Source organism: Lynx canadensis, chromosome A2 (assembly GCF_007474595.2).
Source record: "Lynx canadensis isolate LIC74 chromosome A2, mLynCan4.pri.v2, whole genome shotgun sequence".
Lineage (NCBI taxonomy): Eukaryota > Metazoa > Chordata > Mammalia > Carnivora > Felidae > Lynx > Lynx canadensis.
In genome coordinates, this window is record NC_044304.2 from 108,460,677 (window position 1) to 108,481,575 (window position 20,899).

Consider the following 20,899-nt stretch of genomic DNA (forward strand, 5'->3'; position numbering starts at 1 on the left):
GTTTACTGACCACAGCAGTCTACAACCCAAACGTTTATAGCAGTGGTCTACAAGGCCCTGGCTCTCTGACCTTAACCCACACAATTCCAGCCAGTTTCTCCCACACAGCAGGTGCCATGGCTTCTTTTCTGCCTTCAAATGAGATATCAGGTCCATGGACTCGGCTGAAAACATTCTTTGTCCAGCCTCCCATCAATAAACTTATTGTTATCCTTCAAGTGTCAGCTTACTCTCCTCAGAGAGGCTATCTCAAACCACTCTCTCTGACTTGATGTTCTCCAATTATTCTGTGACTCATATAGTTTATTCCCTTTATAATACATTCTTGTATAGTAACATATATTTTAATTAAAATATATATTTGTGAATTTTAAGATTTGTTAGTATTACTATATTAGTAAATTACCCTTTGCTCTCCAATTCTATCCTGAGGAAACCAGAATATCAATCGATGTGTATCCTGTCATCTTGCTGGTACAAACACACACACACACACACACTCACACACACAAACTGTTTACTTGCTTTTATGGAATTATTTACATATTATTTTGGAATATTAAAAAAAATTTCACCTAATGTTTTAGACATGTCTGAAGTGTAGAACCCTAAATGCTTTATAATTTCTCTGAAATAGGTATACATATAACATCATGTGAATAGTTTTATATTAATGAGAGTTTGAATATGTTTTAGACTTTCAACTCTGTTTTGTTTTCTGTTTCCCATGTCTCTGTTCTTCTCCACCTGCATCACCTTACCTCTTTCATGTCACAACCCAATGTGATTCTTGTTAACAACTCAGTGTCTTTCCTTTCTCACAGTGTGTTTTATATCTATTCTATTTGCTTCTCTGCATCTTGCTTTTCTCATTCAAAAGCTCTTGTCAAAATAAATCCAAGACAAACACATAGATCTTACTCTTCCTTACAATTGCTTTTTTAATACCTCATAATGTGAGTGTATCATATTTTTTTCAACTGAAGTCCATTCACACTTTCAGTCTTTGCACTACAAAAAAATAAAAAAGACATAAGCATCCTTGTATACATATTTTTATATAGTGGTTCTTTTACTTCAAAAGGAATGGGGTTGCTTCCAAGACTATGGTTATTTTAAATTAACAGACAGTATTAAATTGCTTTCTAAAAAAGGGTGGGGATAGTTTCTGGTCGCCGTAACAAAAGGTGGGGATAGTTTCTATACCATTTCCTTCACAGAGCCTGCTGGCAAATTTATTAAAACTTTTAAATTTTGTCAGTCTGTTCAGTCAGTGCTATCTCCTTGTGATTTTAAGTATAAGAAAATTTGAATTTACTCTTCTGTGAACTCCCTCTTCATATCCTTGATCTATTTTTCTATAGTAGTTTGTCTTTTTCTTTACAATTTGTAAGGACATGTTTCTCTATCGAGAACATTAAACATTCATCTTCATCCTGGTTGCAATACTCCCCCGGCCATTCTATCATTTGCTGACTTTATGTTTAATGTAGTGGACATTTGTCATACTTGTGGTTGCTAGAGGAAGTAATGACATCTTTTCTATATGTGAGAATTTACCACTTTGAGTCCTGTCCCTCTAAACTAGAAATGTGATTTCACATGGCTATCTTGCAGCTAAGACACAAGAATATGCCCCAGTCTCTTCCTGTCAGATTCTCCTGCACGTAACTTCAGCTAGGAAATGATCAAGGCAGGACAGTGGCTATAGTAATGATGCCCTACAGAGGTAGCAGTGGTATATTCCCAAAGTAGTCTCTCAGTGACACTTAGCTGTTTTCTCTTCCAAATTGTTTTTCTGGCTATGCAGTATTGTTGGTATACCAGTGAGCACAGCTGCCTGCCTGTTTTCCGCAACATATATCTAAAATAGATGCTGTTGCTTTCAGTCAAGAACTCCAATGGATATTGGTTTCTAGGCATGTACAAAAGTTATAATTTCTTATGTCAAATATATGTCTTTTTATTTTTTTCTGGGTTTCTGGTAACGTTATCATTTCCCCCGAAATCCTACATGCATACGTAGCCTTGATGAGTTTCCTTCTAAGTGTTTCATATGTAGTTTCCTTAGATGTATAAGGGAAACGGAGGAAGGGAAGATCAGTACTGTCCATATAACATTTTACAAAAGATGGAAATCTTCCAATAATCTACACTGGCCAATAAAGTGAACATGGGCCACGCTTAAAACATGATTAATGCAGCTGAAGAACACATTTCAATATTTATTTTAATTAATTTATATTTAAATGGCACTTGTAGCTTGTGGCTACAGTATTGATCAGCAAATGTAGTGAAAATGGGCACAACAGCTTCCTTCTGCATAAATAGCTAATTTGTAGCCCCATTTGCTAAATAATTATTTTCCCACTGAATATACCATATATGAAATTTTCACACACAGATATCTATTTTATAGATTCTCTATTTTTTTATGGCTCCATATGGCTAATACCATATTGATGTGATTATAGTGACTTTATAGTCTGATGAATAATGTGTAAAGCAAATTTCCCAGCTTTTCATTCTTCTATATGAAACTTTTCTTGGCTGTTCTCAGACATATATTCTTTCAAGCAGACTTTTAGGTCACTGTATCCATTCTAAAATCAACCTTGATGAAGTTCTATTTGGAAGTGGCTCAAATTTATAGAATATTTCAAAGAATTGACATTTTTACTGTATTAATTCTTCCCATGTAAGTGCATATTTTCCATAAATATTAGTTTATGTCCTTCAGTAAGATTTATAGATATTTTTACATAGATCTGATATTTTCATCTTAAAATTATCTGTAATATTATTGTTTATTGTAAATAGATATTCAATTTTTATTGATATTTGCTTACAGATAACATGGACAAAGCTGTTGATCTTTACATATTTACCTTATTTACCTTACATATTACCTTATTTCTACCTTAACAAATTCTTATTCAATTTTTTCCTGGATTTTGATTTTAATTAGAATCTTGAGATTTCTAGGCATACAATATTGTCATTAGAAAAAAATCTTATTTTCCAGTGTTTATACTGACTTCAATTTTTTTTAACTCGCTACCCCACAACAATGATAGCAGTAGAAATTTCCATCTCATTTTTAATATTTCAGTTTATTTATTTTGAGAAAGAGAGTGTATGAGAGCAGGGTGGGGGTAGAGAGAGGGGAGAGAGAGAATCCCAAGCAGGCTCTGCACTGACAGTGCAGAACCTGATGCAGGGCTCAAACTCACAAACTGTGAGATCATGACCTGAGTGGAAATCAAGAGTCAGATGCTTAACTGACTGAGCCACCCAGGCACCCCTCTCATTTTTTATATTAATCACAATGAGAATTTTATAATTTAGAACTATAATTAGTTTTGGTTTGAGGGAAGTTATTTTGTCATATTGTGTAGTTTACTTTTATTCCTATTTAACATAAATATTTTTTTAGGATGTATTGATATTACCATAAGATTGTGATCTTTTATAGACTGACATAAATAATTATACTAGTTGGTTTGTAGATATTAAAAATAAAAATATTTTATAAAGTTTTTTTAGTTTTATATGAAAGTTATATATATATACATATATATGTATATATATATATATATAATTTATTGTCAAGTTAGCTAACAAACAGTGTATACAGTGTACTCCTGGCTTAGGGAGTAGACTCCCATGATTCATCACTTACATACAACACCCAGTACTCATCCCAACAAGTGCCCTCCTCAATGTCCATCACCCACCGACCCCCCCACCCCATCAACACTCAGTTTGTTTTCTGTATTTAAGAGTCTCTTATGGTTTGCCTCCCTCTCTGTAACTATTTGAGAAACTTAACAGAAGACTAGGGGGGAAGGGAAGATTTTTACATCTGCATTTGTATATGAGATTAGGCTACAGTTTTGTTTTTTATGCTAAATTCATGAAGTTTTATATTAAGGATTTTTTATAGTGGATTTCACTATTTTAAATAACGTGGAGATTATCTGTTTTGTTTTCCAAAGGTTTGAGAGAATTCAGTTGTGAAAATCTGTGGTCTCAGTGGATTTTATTAATGGCAGATTTTTAAACTTCTCCATCACTTTTGTTATTATTGAATTAAGTGTTTTACTTTCTCTTGAGATAATTTTAGAAATTTAAATTATGTTACAGAGGCATGTCTGTTATCTCTAAGGTTTTTAGGTTTGTTGCCACAAAATTGTAGAAATACTTTATTTTTTTATTACTAATTTAATCACACCTCCAGTAATGTCTCATATCTCATGCCCATTCTTGTGTATTTTGCTCCTTTCTTTTGTCTTAAACAGGCTTATTTGTCTAGCTTCTCAAATCTCACTTGACTTTCAGTATGGTTCAATAATTATCAAAAGTGTAATCTCTAAAGACCAAATGGGTACAGTTTTAGGTCAAATTTTTACATGATATTTCTAGTTTGTTATTATAAAACAATTGACACTTATGAATAAGAAATTCTTCTAATAGCTTGAGTCTCGAAATAGAGCTCAATCAGAAGATCCCATTCAGTAATCAAAACTCAATGCCCTATTTAGGGCCTACTATGGGTAAGAGAGGAAAGAAGGCAAAGAAAATAGCAAAGTGGGTAAGGACAACTGTTAGTGCTTACCAAATTTTGGCAACACAGTAGTGCAGCCTTCAAGTGGGCCTGCATGACTGACTTCCAGAACACCACTGAAGAAAAGATCCGTCAACACTGACTCCTCCTATCACAACCAGTAAACTTCAACCAACACTATGTAACAGGCTGTACTATAGTTCCTGAGGATATAACAGTGAACAAATCAGACAATAAATTCCTGCAGTAATAAAGTCTCCCTTCTGGGGGCAAGGTAGGGATGAGACAGGCAAGATAGGAAAGCAAGCAAGGTAAATATGTAAAATAGATATTATGTTAGATGCTGATAATTGGTATGGAGACACACAAAGCAAAGGAGGTCTGAAATTTTAAATAGGTTAATGAGGGGAGGGAGGAAGGCATGTTGATAACTGATGGAAAAAAGTTCCAGGAGGGAGAATAGCTGGCATTTTTAAGGACCAAGGAGACAAATGGGGTTAAAACTGAGTGAGCAAAGAGTTGAATCATAATATGTTGTGACCACAAGGTTATAGGTAAGATGAGAAGTTGGGGATAGGCATAAGGGGCAGTGTACATAAGGTCCTATGGGTCGTGACCAGGATTTTGGTTCTTACTCAGTGAGGTGGAGAGCTATTGAATGGTTTATTGTTGGAATGACATGATCTAACCTATTTTTTAAGAGGATTCCCCTGGGTTGAGAAAAGGGAAAGGGAGGCTTGTTGGAAGACTACTGAAGTCAGCTGAGTGAGAGACAATGATGATTCCCATCATGATGCCATCAGTGGATGTGTTAGACAGGAGCAAATTCAGCACAGGTACAGATAACAAAATGTGTTGATCAATCAGATACTTGGTGTGAAACAAAGTGGGGAGTCAAAGGTAACCCAAGATTTTTTTATGAGCAACTTCAAGGATGGAGTTTCCATTAACAAAGATGTAGAAGGCTATGAAATAAAATTTGGTGGGGGAAGATCAGAAGTTCAGTTTTGGACCTGTTAAATTTGAAATGATTGCTACCCATTCAAGTTGAGTGTCAAACAAAAATATGAGTCTGGAATTTTATGGACAGCCCAAACACAGATTTTTCTGCTGAGATGTGGAAACAAGATGCCACCTAGTTTTCCTACGAAAACCTTTTATCCCTTCAATCATTTCCTACACTTTCCTTGAAGTCTTTTTTTCTTTCATATTTTCACCTATGTTTGCTCTAAGCTTTCAGGTATTTCTTCCACTTGATCTTCATATCTTAGTAAGGCTTATCCTCGACCTTGTTTCAATTGATCTTTAATTTAAAATCATGTCTGTAATTCAAGAAAAAGGTGTATATATGCACACAGACACTGCATCATGAATGCCCCAATATGTTCTTATTATTCTTACTGTGTTAATTTAAATGGTCCCTTCTCCTACAGGATCTCTACTCTTTACCTGCCTAAAGAAGTCATATTGTTCCTCGTACTAACTGAAGCTCGAGTACCACCTTGGGATATACTTCCTATCCTGTCATACTCCTGAATAGGGAAAAGTGGTTTGGGATCTGGGACCAGGAAAGAGGCCTCTGGAAGACATTATTATAAAGGTACCAGAAAAAAGAGTGCCTGCCCCCAGACCTATTCTGAGGACTCAGTCCATGGGGGTTGTAAAAACCAAGCACCTTCACTGGAGCCTATATTGCCAGTGTCACAAGAAATGCAGTATCTTCTTGGAATCCTCTGTTTCCTGATTCCTGTCTTGGACTTCTATATTCTGGATGCCATACCAAGAGCATAAAGTTTCCATTTGCTCTTTTTGATATAAAAAAAAAAAATGTCAGGAGAATTCCCCTGGAAAACCACCCTGGACTCTTGTTTGTTGGGAGATTTATCATTACTGATTCAATTTCTTTACTAGTTACGGGTTTGTCCAAATTTTCTATTTGAAACATGTTTCAGTTTTGGTAGTTTATATGTAAGAGTTAATACCTATTCTTTTGAATGTGTTCCAAAAACTAGAAATGGAAGGACAACTTCCAAACTCATTCTATGAATGAGCATTACCTTAATTCCAAAACCACACAAAGACCCCACTAAGAAGAAAAATTACAGACCAATTTCCATGATGAACATGGATGCAAAAATTCTCAACAAGATACTAGCAAATTGAATCCAGCAATACAGTAAAAGGATTATTCACCACAATGAAGTGGGATTTATTCCTGGGCTGCAGGGGTGGCTCAATAGCCTAAAATCTATTGATGTGATACATCACATAATAAAAGAGAGTAAGACCCACATGATCCTCTCAAAAGATGCAGAAAAACCATGTGACAAAATACAGCATCTTTTTTTTGTTAAAAAAAAAAAACCTTCAAGAAAGTAGGAATAGAAGGAACATACCTCAATACCATAAGTCATATATGAAAGACCCACCACTAAGATCATCATCAATGGAGAAAAACTAAGAGCGTCCCCCCTAATATCAGGAACAAGACAGGGATGTCCCCTCTCACCACTGTTGTTTAACAGTGTTGGAAGTCCTAGCCTTAGCAATCAGATAACAAAAGAAATAAAAGTCATACAAATCAACAAGGAAAAAGTCAAACTTTCACTCCTTGCAGATGACATGATATTTTACATGGAAAACCCAAAAAACTCCACACAAAAAAACTGCTAGAACTGATACATGAATTCAGCAAAGTTGCAGGATATAAAATCAATGTACAGAAATTGATTACACTTTAATACACCAAAAATGAGGCAGTAGAAAAAGAAATCAAGGAATTAATTCCATTCACAACTGCACCAAACACCGTAAGATACCTAGGAATAAACATAACCAAAGAAGTAAAAGATCTGTACGCTGAAAACTAAAGAGAGCTTATGAAAGAACCTCAAGAATACGCAAAGAAAATTAAAAATGTTCCATGCTCATGGATTGGAAGAACAAATGTTGTTAAATGTCTATACTACCTAAATCAATCTATGCATTTAAGGCAACCCCTATCAAAATAACACCAGCATTGTTTACAGAGATAGAACAAACAATTCTGAAATTTGTATGGAACCAGAAAAGATCCTGCATAGCCAAAGCAATCCTGAAAAAGAAAATTAAAGCTGGAGGCATCACAATTCCAGACTTCAAGCTGTATTACAAAACTGTAATCATCAAGACAGTATGGTACTGGCATAAAAACAGGCACATAGATCAATGGAACAGAATAGAGAACTCAGAAATGGACCCAATGTATGACCAACTAATCTTCAACAAAGCAGAAAAAATATCCAATGGAAAGAAGATAGTCTCTTCAGCATATGGTGCTGGGAAAACTGGACAGTGACATGCAGAAGAATGAACCTGGACCACGTTCTTACACCATACATAAAAATAAGCTCAAAATGGATGAAAGACCTAAATGTAAGACAGGAAATCATCAAAATCCTGGAGGAGAAAATATGCAGCAAACTCTTTGACTTCAGCTGCAGCAACTGCTTACTAGGCATGTCTCCAGAGGCAAGAGAAAAAAAGCAAAAATGAACTATTGGGATCTCATCAAGAGAAAAAGCTTCTGCAGAGTGAAGGAAACAATCAACAAAACTAAAAGGCAATGATGGAATGGGAGAAGATATTTGCAAAGGACACATAGAACTACCCTAGGACTCATCAATTGCACTACTAGGTACTTATCAAAAGGATACAGGAGTGTTGATTTGAAGGGACACAGGCACCCCAACGTTTACAGCAGCACTGTCAACAATAGTCAAACTATAGAAAGAGCCCAAGTGTCCATCGACTGATGAATGAAGAAGACATGGTATACATATACAAGGGAATATTACTCAGTGATCAAAAAGAATAAAATCTTGCCTTTTGCAGCAACATGGATGGTACTAGAATTTATTATGCTAAGTGAAATAAGTCAGTCAGAGAAAGATAAATATCATATGATTTTATTCTTATGCAGAATTTAAGAAAGAAAACAGATGAACAAAGGGAAGGGAAGGAAATATAAGATAAAAACAGAGAGGGAAACAAACCATAAGAGACAAACACAGAGAACAAACTGAGGATTGCTGGAGGGGTGTTGGGTGGGGGAATGAACTAAATGGGTGATGGCATTAGGGAGGGCACCTGTTGGGATGAGCACTGGGTGTTATATGTAAGTGATGAATCACTAAATTCTATTCCTGAAACCATTATTACACTATATGTGAAATCACTTGGATTTAAATAAAATTTTTAAAAAAGAACAATTCCATCACCACACCTCCTAGTGTCCTTTTGTAAATACAAACACCAAAGTAATGTTGAAAAAGAAAACCAAAGCTGGAGGCATCACAATTCCAGACTGCAATTTGTATTACAAAGCCGTAATCATGAAGACAGTAAGGGACTGGCACGAAAACAGGCACATAGATCAATGGAACAGAATAGAGAATCCAGTATGGAGGTTTCTCAAAAAATTAAAAATAGAAATACCATATGACCATATGATAATAGCCAAATTATGAAAAGAGCCCAAATGCCCATTGACTGATGAATGGAAAAGAAGATGTGGTATGTGTATACCACATTACTTGGCGATCAAAAAGAATGAAATCTTGCCATTTGCAATAACGTGGGTGGAACTTGAATGCATTAATAATGCTAAGTGAAATAAGTCAGTCAGAGAAAGGCAAATCTATTATGTCACTCATATGTGGGATTTAAAAAACAAATAAAATGAACAAAGGGGAAGGGAAGGAAAAGTAAGATAAAAACAGAGAGAGAGGCAAACCATAAGAGACTCTTAAATTCAGAGAAAAAGTGAGGGTTGCCGGGGGGTGTTGGGTGGAGGACGGGCTAAATGGGTAAAGAGCATTAAGGGAACTTGTTGGGATGAGCACTGCATGTTATTTGTGACAAATCATTAAATTCTACTCCTGAAACCATTATTATGCTGCATGTCAACTAAATTAGAGTTAAATAAAATGGAAAAAAAATTGTCAAAATTGTCCAGACCCACACTTTATATGCTCAATATTTTATTGCCAATAGAGGCCCCAAGTAGCTATGGGAGGCTATAAAGTGGAAAATGGAGGAAATCTAAGCTAGCACTGATTTAGTACCTAAAATGTGTCACACACCCTGCTAGGTACTTAACATCTAGTCCTTGTAACTATTCTACAAAGTAGATAATATTGACCACATTTATATATGAAGACCTCTATTTCAGGTTCAGGTAAGAAATTGCTCATAGTCACTCAGTGTCAGTCCAAAACTTTCTGACCCAAACCCCGTGATTTTGCTACTGAACTCTTTTTACCTTTGAACTATTGTTAACTTTTCTGAAAAGATCAATATATGCAAACATGTCTGAATACTTTTTGAATATTTCTTGATACTTTCTGTATATACTATCTCTTGGGATGATAATGTTTCAAGTCCCTCAGCCACTCAAGTGTCAGAGATTGAAATGGCAGAGTGGGTACTAAAACCCAGAACTGGCGGTCTCCAAAGCACATGCTCCTTCCACTGTACTACAGTGTATTTTTATATTAACCATACCTCAGCTCCCCTATTTATGCATATACAATTAATATTGATGTTATTTAGAGAAGTAATTGGACTTAAGTATATTAAAGCAAATTTCCTTGTATATTCCTGGCCATAGGGAAATTCCTAGAAAGTTCTGACCACCTACTGTGGTACAACCCAGTTATTGCTCAATCTGAAAACATGGTGCCTTGAGTTTGGCCTTAAAAAATGCCAACCAAGGTTGGCAGCAGAGTTGGTGATGTGTGTTTGATGGGATCTCTAGTCCTTTCAATTTATACCCTAGTCCTTTCAATTTATATACTGAGATACTTAGGAGTAATCACCAATCTTAATAGACTGGGTCTTGTCCAGGCCTAGTTTCTTGGACTTTTGTGAATCTCTTATGATGGCCCCAGAATTCATCTCTATTAACTGCTAAGGACCACCCAGAAGTATCTATTAGCCATATCTATTATTAGTATCTATAGCTATTATTAGTATCTAATAGCCACATCTATTTCCCAGAGTTTCTACAAGCGAAACGAGGTCACCAAAGGACCACACAGAGGCAGAACAGGATATCTTGTGGAGTTCTGGTTTGAAACCAACTTCCACCCTTGTTGCAATGTCTCCTCCAATACTGAGTAAACAAGAGAGAAAGTCTAGAGCCCACTTACTCATGGAAGCAGCTTGGATGCAGTGTATTAAGCCACCACTTGGCTTCAGTGATGTGTATAAGCATCAGCTGTCTTCATCTGAAGATCACAACGTGTAAATTCTAAACTGCATTATCCCAAAATTATGGTAAAAGCCATCTCTCCAATATAGCTTACTCAAAAGATTAAAGAAACCTCAACCTTTGTTACTGATCAATTGTCTTTGTTTTATTCTTGGTAAATTCAGAATATTTTAATCAAGATTTTATATAAAATTATTAACAGGTTAAATATGTAGTACCTTGCAGTTTTTAGATGAAATGTGTCATATACATGAAGGCTATCGACATAGTCTGTCATTCAGTTTATTTCTAGCTGTGAATTTTGGAAACAACACAATCCAAAATATCTATTAAACAAAGACTATATCAAGATTAATCCTGTGAAATGACACTAGCAGGTTGAGATTTGGTACTTTTATTTTAAAGCCTGATTATGCAGTTCCATGGTTTAACTTACATTAGTTCTATGTCTTTGTTTCACATGAGCAAAAAATGAATGGATGAATGAGCATTTGAACTAGTCTCTAGCTGAGAATTTTTGACCTTTTGAGTATATATTACCATTGCCATATTCCAAACCTTTCTGTTAAATCCCTGAGCAAGCCCAAATTGATATTGTTATTTAAAAGAAATTTTTCTTGTGTAAAGGGATACTAGTATAGTAACACTACAAGTCACCATATAATCTGACCTAAGCATAGACATGCCTTTGAAAAACTCAGGATGCTGCTTTTCCTTCAACCATTCATCAACCCAATGGCTGAGAATATAAGAAAATTCTGTTTATGACGTTCCAATTTCTCGCAAAGCCAAGAACAAGAGGTTTCATCAGCTTTTGAAATATTTTAAAATTCATCTAAAATAGATAAATTGATATGTGGGTGATAGTTCTAGCGAGAAAAGGGAAAGTTCTGCTGGATTTGTCTATTTCTTAAAAAAGAGGAGGGGTTAACCCAAGAGCCATTCATCAACCACCATGTGGAATCACTTATGCCAGACTAAGCCATCAATTAAATTGGAAAGCATCGCCCTGTACTTTCTAGATCGTAGAAAAATGCTCATACAACTGAGAAAGAAGGAGCAGCAAGACTGTACCTGGTTAGTCCAATCCCCTGAGTTCTTCCAATTCTATTACCGTAGATTGTCTTTCATCACCTTCTGGATTTTTACCTACAACTGCACTGTAATGCCAGCATCCAGTTACATATCCACACCACTGGTTAGCAGACAGACTAAGAAACCTCTCCAATTTAGTCATTTATGTGTCAGCAAGCAGGGAGCCCCACTTCCCTCTTTGCCAGACAACTTACTCCTGCAGCACTGAAGTGATGGCCAGACATTTACAAGCCATTTTCTTTGGCTGACAATTTTGTTTTTAAACTCTTAATGGAGCATCTGCAACTACTGTTTTATTGAACTAATTTCAAATGCAGTCTTGTTTCCAGTAATCTATGACAGTTTTAAAAGTTTGAAGAGACCAGGAGTTGGAGACAACAGTAGAGCAGATGTGTTTCATTGAGATTTGTTAACATCTTACTACACTATGTTATAGACATATTTTAGGAGGCAAACAATTAGTCAAGCAACAACTCCCCTTCATACATATATAATTCCACGTCCAATGATAAAATGAGAATACACGAGCCTTGTCCAATATCCAACTTTCACAAATGTACACATAATAAAGGGTGAGTGATTACCAAAAAAGTCCTGAAAATGTCACAACAGATCATTATTTTGAAGAAAATATACTCATTTTTTTTAAATGAATAACCATTGAGCACCTATGGTATGTCAAGGACTGCCTTAGATTCATGGGATTCATCAGTGACTAAGGTGCCTGACTTCAAGAAGCTTCTGTTACTGGGGATGGGGTGGGGAGTGGCAAAAGCAGACTAAAACAAAGATTAATAAATAAGTAAATTACAAATTTTGCTAAAAGGTGAAAAGTGCAGTAAAAAGATGAACAGGTGGAGCAGTATAAGGAAGCTCCAAAGTACAGTGACTATCAGGTGACAGAATTTGGCTAGTCAGGATACTGTCTGACAAAGCAATATGTGAACAAACAGCTGAAGGATAGTTGGGGAAAAGAAATTATATTTTAATGATAAATTATTAAAAATGGAAGTCTAAAGAATTAATCTGAAAAACTGCACACAAATCTGATAAATAGAGCTGAAGACTAGTAGTACAGTATCAAAAAGTAAGAGTGATGGAAAAAAAACACTCTACTCAGGTACTTCTCACTTTGATCTTCCCACCAGTTTTGCCTAACTCCCTTTTCCCTCATTTCCTGCTTTGCTCCCCTTTTCTTCCCCTGAATAATTCATGTACTTCCTCTCCCTCTTTATATGTATTATTAAAAACTATATGAATAACTATATATTTTTTCCAATAATACAGTACTTGTCCCCCCTTATCCATGGGGGATACATTCCAAGACCCCCGAGGATACCTGAAACCATGGATAATACTGAACCCCACATATACTGTCTTTTTCTTTTTAATCTTTAAATGTTTCATTTACTTTAGAGAGAGAGAGAGCGAGCAAGGATGAGTGGGGAAGGGGCAGAGAGAGAAGGAGGCACAGAATCCGCAGCAGGCACCAAGGCTCTGAGATGTCAGCACACAGCCCAACGCAGGGCTCAAACCCACAAACCGTGAGATCATGACCTGAGTTGAAATCAGACGCTCAACTGACTGAGCCACCCAGGCTCCCCATACTGTCTTTTTCTGTACATACATACATATGATAAAATTTAATTTATAAACTAGGCACAGTAAGAGATTAACAGTAATACACGAGAACAATTATACTGTAATAAAAGTTATGCAAATGTGCTTCCTCTCAGAATATCTTGTGCTGTTCTCACACTTCTTCTTGTGATTATGTGAGATAATAAAATGCCTATGTGATGAGACAAATGAGGTCAATGATGTGCACACTGTGATATAGTGCTAAGTGACGTTTGTCAGGCTATGTATCCTCAGAAGGAGGATCGTGTGTTTTGGACTGCAGTTGACCTTGGGTAACTGAAAGTGCAGAAAACAAAACCATGAATAAGGGGAGTATACTGTATTATTTCCCAGGAAACCAATATATCCACTTTATTCTTGCTGGAAACTCTTTGCTCATGTTGTGACCATGAAAATCAAAGCAAAGTCTACGTCTCATTTAATAATTTTCATTTTGCTCCTGAAAATTTTGCCCTCAAGTGAAAAGCCATCAACTGAAAACAAAATTAATTTTAAATACATATACATATATATATATGTATAACATACACTCCAATCTATGAAAATCTATGTATATGTCCATATATAAAACAATAAAAACAAGTTTATAGAGATAATAAACAATAGTGTGAGTGTAAAGTTTGAATATAAATCGTAATGAAGTTTATTTTACTCACCAAGAAAGGAAAAAATTGGATAAGGGTGGTGGTTGGTGCTTATCTTTAGACAGGCATTTGCTATCAAAATGGGATATGCTGGATATATTAATTTCCTAGGGCTGCCATAACAAATTATCACAAGCTGGGTGGCTTGACACAAATTTATTCTCTCATAGCTCTGAAAGCTCAAAGTCCAAAATCAAGTCCAAAAGGCTTGGCAAGCCTTCAGTCTCTGAGGGAGAGTCTGTTCCATGCCTCTCTCATAGTTTCTGGTGATTACTGGCAAGGTTTGGCATTCTTTGGCTCATAGATGCTTCATTCCAGTCTCTATTTGTCTTCACATGGTCTCTCTCTGTGTCTCTGTATCCAAATTTCCCTCTTCTTATGAGGATATTAATCATTGGATAAGCATCACTCTCCATTATGATTCCCCTCATAACTTGATTATACCGGCAAAGACTCTAATTCCAAATCAGCTCCTATTTACAGGTACCAGGGTTTAGAACTTGAACCTATCTTTTTGGTGGACACAATGCAACCCCTGGATATGCACTTCCTTTTCCTTAAGACTGTGACAAATAAAGAAACTACTGTGTTAAGTAAGTGGTGTGTCTTTTCCTGAAGCTATACTGATTTAATGTATTGTTTTCAGAAATTTAAGATTAAAAAAAAAGTTGTTTTATTCCCCAAAAAAGTGTTGAGAAGATGAACTGTTGTGGTGAAAAGACTCAGACATAATGGTTACAGAGACATAATGTGAAGTATCTATATTTCAGATTCAAGAACAATCCAACTGTGACCTAGATACATTATATATTTTCACGATAATGTACTAGCACTCTTTCCAATGTATGCTATTGAGGAAGCCCTTAAGAAGTCTTACATATCCTTATTACAAGTATACGTATCTTGAACAGCACTGAGTAATACATAGAATTATTGAATCACTATATTGTACACCTAAAAACTAATTTAACACTGCATGTTAACTATACTGGAATTAAAATCAAATTAAGTTAAAAAAAACAATAATAAATTCAAGATTTTAAAAAGTACTATAAATTTTTTAAAAATCTTAATACCCCTACAGCCTAAAATTTCCCCATAAAATGGAGGAAGAGAAAAAAAATGTCATAATGTGGATGCCACAGGATCATTTGATAAGTAATTTGCATATAATCTGTATTATGAGTTATGTTCTCTCAAAAAGATATGTTCATGTTCTAACCCCTAGTACCTCAGAATGCAATCTTATTTGGAAATAGGGTCTTTGCAGATGTAGTCAAGTTAAGGTGATGTCATTAGAGCACTAATCCTGTATGATGCGTGTCCTCATAAAAAGAAGAAATTTGGATAGATACAAATACTGCATGAAGATGATGACAGAACACCATGTAGAGATAAGGGCTGAGATCAGGATGATGCTTCTACAATCCAAGAAAACCAAAGACTGCCAGAAAACCACTAGAAACTAGAAGAAAGGCATGGAACACATTTTCTCTCACAGTTTGGTTGTGAGAGACCTGCCCTGATCTTGGATTTCTAGCCTCCAGATATGTGAGACAATAAATTTCTATTGTTTAAGCTACCACATCTGTGGTATTTTGCCACAGCAGGCCTAGAAAACTAAAATACCTTTTGGTATAAGAAAATTTTACAACTCTTGTGTGAAGAAGGCTAAAATAGATAGGACAGAATATATGTGATGAAACTTCAAGGTTGCTCTTCGACAATGAAAATTTCTTTCATATGTTGGATGCCAAGGGGTAGAGCTTCCGGGTACAATCCTGTCCATACTGCCCCCCAACCCCCAGGAGAGTTTAGTCTAATTATTGGTCCATCAATAATGGGAGATGAAAACTCAGGTTTCTATAACAAAGGTGGTCAGTGGATGAAGTTTTCTAACTTTGGCTTTGCATGATTAACTCAGAAGAGGAGTCTAAGTGGGTACTGAAATTCAACGTATGTAGCAGTAAGACCTCCATGTTTCTATTCCTTCCTTTATATTATTACATAGTTGTAATAAAGCACTGGATGAGATGTCTGGAAAAGTTTTATTAAGCTGACAGGTAGGTGCTACTTTACTTTACATTTCCCCCTTCTTTCTTTTCTTTCCCAAAACCTAGTTGTATATTGAGGTCCAGCAGCCATTTGGGGACCATGAGTGGATGGCTTACAAATTCGTCCAAGTTTCCCTGACATTCCCATGCTATTGAATAGATATCAGTAACTGCCTGTCTACATACTTTTTTATTGACTGACAAAAAAACCATATATACTTAAATTATTTAGCAGTCTCTCATTGGTAGCCAAATACAATTCTTAACTGATGTAAACACCTATCCATTCAGCAGACACACCTTGGGTTTAAAAGTCTCTATGTAGCTTAATCCAACTTTGTCATATTTTACAATGCAGATCAACACACTAACATTCCTCATTTTTGAAATTGAAATAAATATTTGACTGTGAGGGCATTAATGTACATTTTAAGAAATATAGTTCTAAGAAAGCCACAATAAACATGGTTTTATTTTGTGGTCTATTCTTATTTTATCAGGCAACTAGTTCAGAAATTAAAACAAAACCAAAACAAAACCATTTGACTCACTTTCAGTTTTTCATTAGCCAGAAAAGTAATCATTTTTCAACAGCTACAAAATGGATAAGACCTAATTATGTGATGCGAGCTTGAGAGTTTGTTCCTTTGTTTATTATGAGCTTGAGAGTTTTAAATTTTATAGGTTGCTAAAACAGATGAAGGCTGGCAATGGTTAAGCACTGATTCATTAAGACTTCTCCAAATAGTTTCACTAGTCCAGGAGTGGAGAAAGTGGAAACTTAAAAAGGAAGCACTTGAGAGACCCTTTACTCCATGGATATATTAGCTACTCCTTCGAAATACAATGAATGTCTAGGGCAAAATTCTGAGAGGTTAGGTAGTTTTACTATGGAAAACACTTTAACTGGGGTGCCTAGGTGGCTCGGTTTTTTAAGCATCCAACTCTTGCTTTCAGCTCAGTTATAATCTCATGGTTTTGTGAGTTCAAGCCCCACATTGGACTCTGTGCTGATGGTGTGAAGCCTGCTTGGAATTCTCTCTCTTCCTCTCTCTCTCTGCCCCACCCTGGCTCACATGCACGTGTGCACACGCTCTCCTTAAAAATATACATATGGAAAACACTTTAAGATATACCACAGAACCACTTAACTGGGGATCTACCAGGAAAGTTTTTTTTTCCCCCATAGTTTTATAGACAAGAGAATAAATACAAGCTACTCTTTGCTTTTAATAATTTCTGTTTCCTTCCTCCATTCAAAGAAAAATGGAAGGAAATAGATGGGGGAAAAGGAGACTATCCTCAAAATTTCTTATAAACTGAGGCTAAAACATTGCCTAAGATTAAGTATATATCATCTTTAATATCATAAAATTAGAAGTGCATGGTCAAAATGTCTCTTAAAAAAAACAAGGTGATATTTTAAAGAATTTCCCCATGCTTTCCTAGTTAAAAGGCCTTATTAAAAACCTGTACTTTTTTCAGCAGTTTCCCTAAAAATTGTATTATTTCACTTAAGAAGTCAGTCCAATTCAATTAGTTCAATTACTTGGTATTGTTTCTTCGTGGGTATCATTTTCCACATGAAAAAACAAGTTGCCGATGATGAGCAAGTATATGACATGCTCCAAATGGTTTGGTTTTTCTTTTTGGCTACGACCAAACTTAGCAAAACTGTGTCAGGGGCATAAGAAAAAAAATATTTTCAATTTATTACCATTCTAGAAAGTTAGCCACCAAAACTTTTTGGGATAGAACATTCCAGGACTGCCAGTCAGTGAATGACAATCTTAAACCACACCAGACTTCATTTAAGAACTATAATTCTTGGCCAAAGAAACAAAAGTCTTAAGTGTTTCTACCATTCTCTTCCATCTCTTCCTCCATCTAAAGATTGTCATTTTAAGACTTTTGATTCTGCTACTATTCTAAGTGATTTCCCCCACTTCCAACCATTCCTTTCTTTTTATTTCCATCACTGTTATCCTTCCAAAACCTGTTCTGAAATGACAACATTCTTGAGCTCTTTGAAGCTTAACCTTGATATATAAGTGTAATATTTCAAATGTTTATGGCACCTTTGAGCAAAATGAGATTTTATGCATTATCTTATTTCTGAAGAGGTAGGGCAGGTAGGGGGACTCATAAATACAAAGTTGGACAGTGAGGGCCAGTATAAGTATTTATCACTCAGCTAGGATCACATATACACTAAGTGATGGAGCCAAGACTAGAATCCATTCTTCAGCTTTCTACTTCATTCACTGTAGTGTACTTCACTTCTACTCTCACTTGTGAAATGGGTATTTTTGCCCCATCAACAGGACGGTGATTGAAGTGACTCATGAGAGATAGAATTCTCTCCCAGTTAGACATGTCTCCAAATTTAATTATTATTGTTGGCAAAAGTTTATGAAGGTCCTAAATAAGGTAAAGAAAAATGTCTGTTTGAAATAAGCAATTTGTATTATATTACTCTCTACAATTAGGTCATTTACAAAACTACAATATTCAATGCCATTCATTGCAAATGGAACACAAAGGCCATTCTTAAAAGCTGACCAAATGACAAATGTTTTCAGAGGTATCTTTTGCCTGAATTATGTGTTTACCTTAGGGAATTTTATGAAGCCAGGTACAGGATGTCATAACGTTTGCTTGGATCAGAGGGCTTTTGCTTCTAGATTTACAGGACATTTGGCTTGTATTCTTTGTTCCTCTGTCTCATCAGTTATTTCTAAGGAGACCTATATTGCCACAGTCTTGGAAAATGGTCTACAGGGTTAGCGAAGAATGAAGATTGGTGGCAAAAATCCAGTTCTTCTCTCTGTTCTTTCAATTGCTACTTAATTTTAGCTCCATCTATAGCCATGAGAATCAGCCTACTATAACTACAAAAATAACTACAAAAATAAGGTTGAGTAAGCACACCCAGAGCCCAAAGAAATACAAACTTTGTATGTGAGGGTGTAAGTGGCTACTAGCTTAAGCATAAGGTATACTAGTGATTTCTCTTGATTACTTTTCTGTTTTTCTTAGTCATCTTTATGGGAAATACGTATTCTGAGTTTATACATTAAAGAAAAAAATATTAAACCTTTTCTTAAACAAAGAAGTAATTTGTTACATCAATTACTGGTTCAGTGAATATCTATTCAAAGTTTATTCTGAGAGAAAGTATGAAATTCCCATGATATAATGTGAACCAGATGAGTATGGTCTTGCCATCATGAAGCTTACAGTCTGATGGAAATGTACAAAGTAAAAATAAAATTAAACATAACTGCTACAACAGCAGACATATGAGACTCTCTAAGATAATTTGAACCAAAACATTACCGTGGGCATGACTAAGACTAAATATGACTCACTGTACAACAGGTTTAACACAACTCTAACTTTCTTTTGCTCTTAAAGGATGTAGGAAAAAAAATAAGACTGATATTATTATAAGGATAACCTTGAGCTTGTTAAAGTATAGAGAAAAATTTAGACTATTCTTAAATACATTACTTTTTAAAATTTTATTAATTACAGTTTTGTGTGTTGTAATACTATGCTTCTGATGTCATCCTAACATATAAAGAGATTATTTTAAACATTAGCTTAGACTAAAATCAAAAGACATCATCTTTCATGCTAATAAATGTTTATAACAGTACAACTTTACCTTCATTGTTCCATGTGTTAAACTGAATGCACTTAGGGTATAATTTCAAATACCCTACCAACCAAATAAAGCCAACCAAAATTTAATGGTAGGAGACAGCAACAGCTAATGTTCATCTATATTAAATGTAATAAATACATTTTATTATTCTATAATATTGTCAGTGCTTTAGCACTGAAAAGATACCACATTTTCAAATTGCTCAACTAAATTTATTGTTAAGAAGCTAATTGTGATGGCCCACAACTGATGTTAATACTCAAAAAGTAATAATGAAGTAGAGTATGTTACAAATTACTTTCTATAACTCACTAAATATACTGAGTGTTTCTATGAGAAATAACTAAGAAACCCTTCTCATGATTCCACACTGATCTTCTAATGTCCTTCCAGAGAAAAAAACTTGTGATAGGATCCTTAAACCTCCAACTACAAAAATCCTAACTTTGAATTCATATCTTGAAAAACAACAACAATCAAAATGAACGAACAGGAACATTTACTTCTGTTCAGGGATCTTTACTGCTATCAGCTAGTTTAGAAAAATTTTCCACAGGAACTTCATTCTCATCATTAAGATAGCCAACAACTGAAACAGATGATAATAGATGTTCAAAGATTAGCCAGCTGGATTTTCAAGGTTTTTTAGAATTTGAAATGCCTATACATTTCAATAGTTAGAGTCATGTCTACTGAATTTTAGTCTGAGGTCAGACAAGAGTTATTGTAGTACTAATTTAATAGAGGAATACTTTGTTGAATACTTATTTCTTCCTTGTCTCTCTAATATAATACATGTTTACTTGACAAATACTTCAAATTTAACTATAGAGATCCATGAAACTGACAGGGATTACGGTACCCCAAAACCATAGAATCCATGCAAATGTTTGCCAAACTCAGGTTTATATCAGTCCCAAATAAATACTTCCTAATTTCTCCTTCTAGTCTTATCTCCTAGAAGACTACCAATTC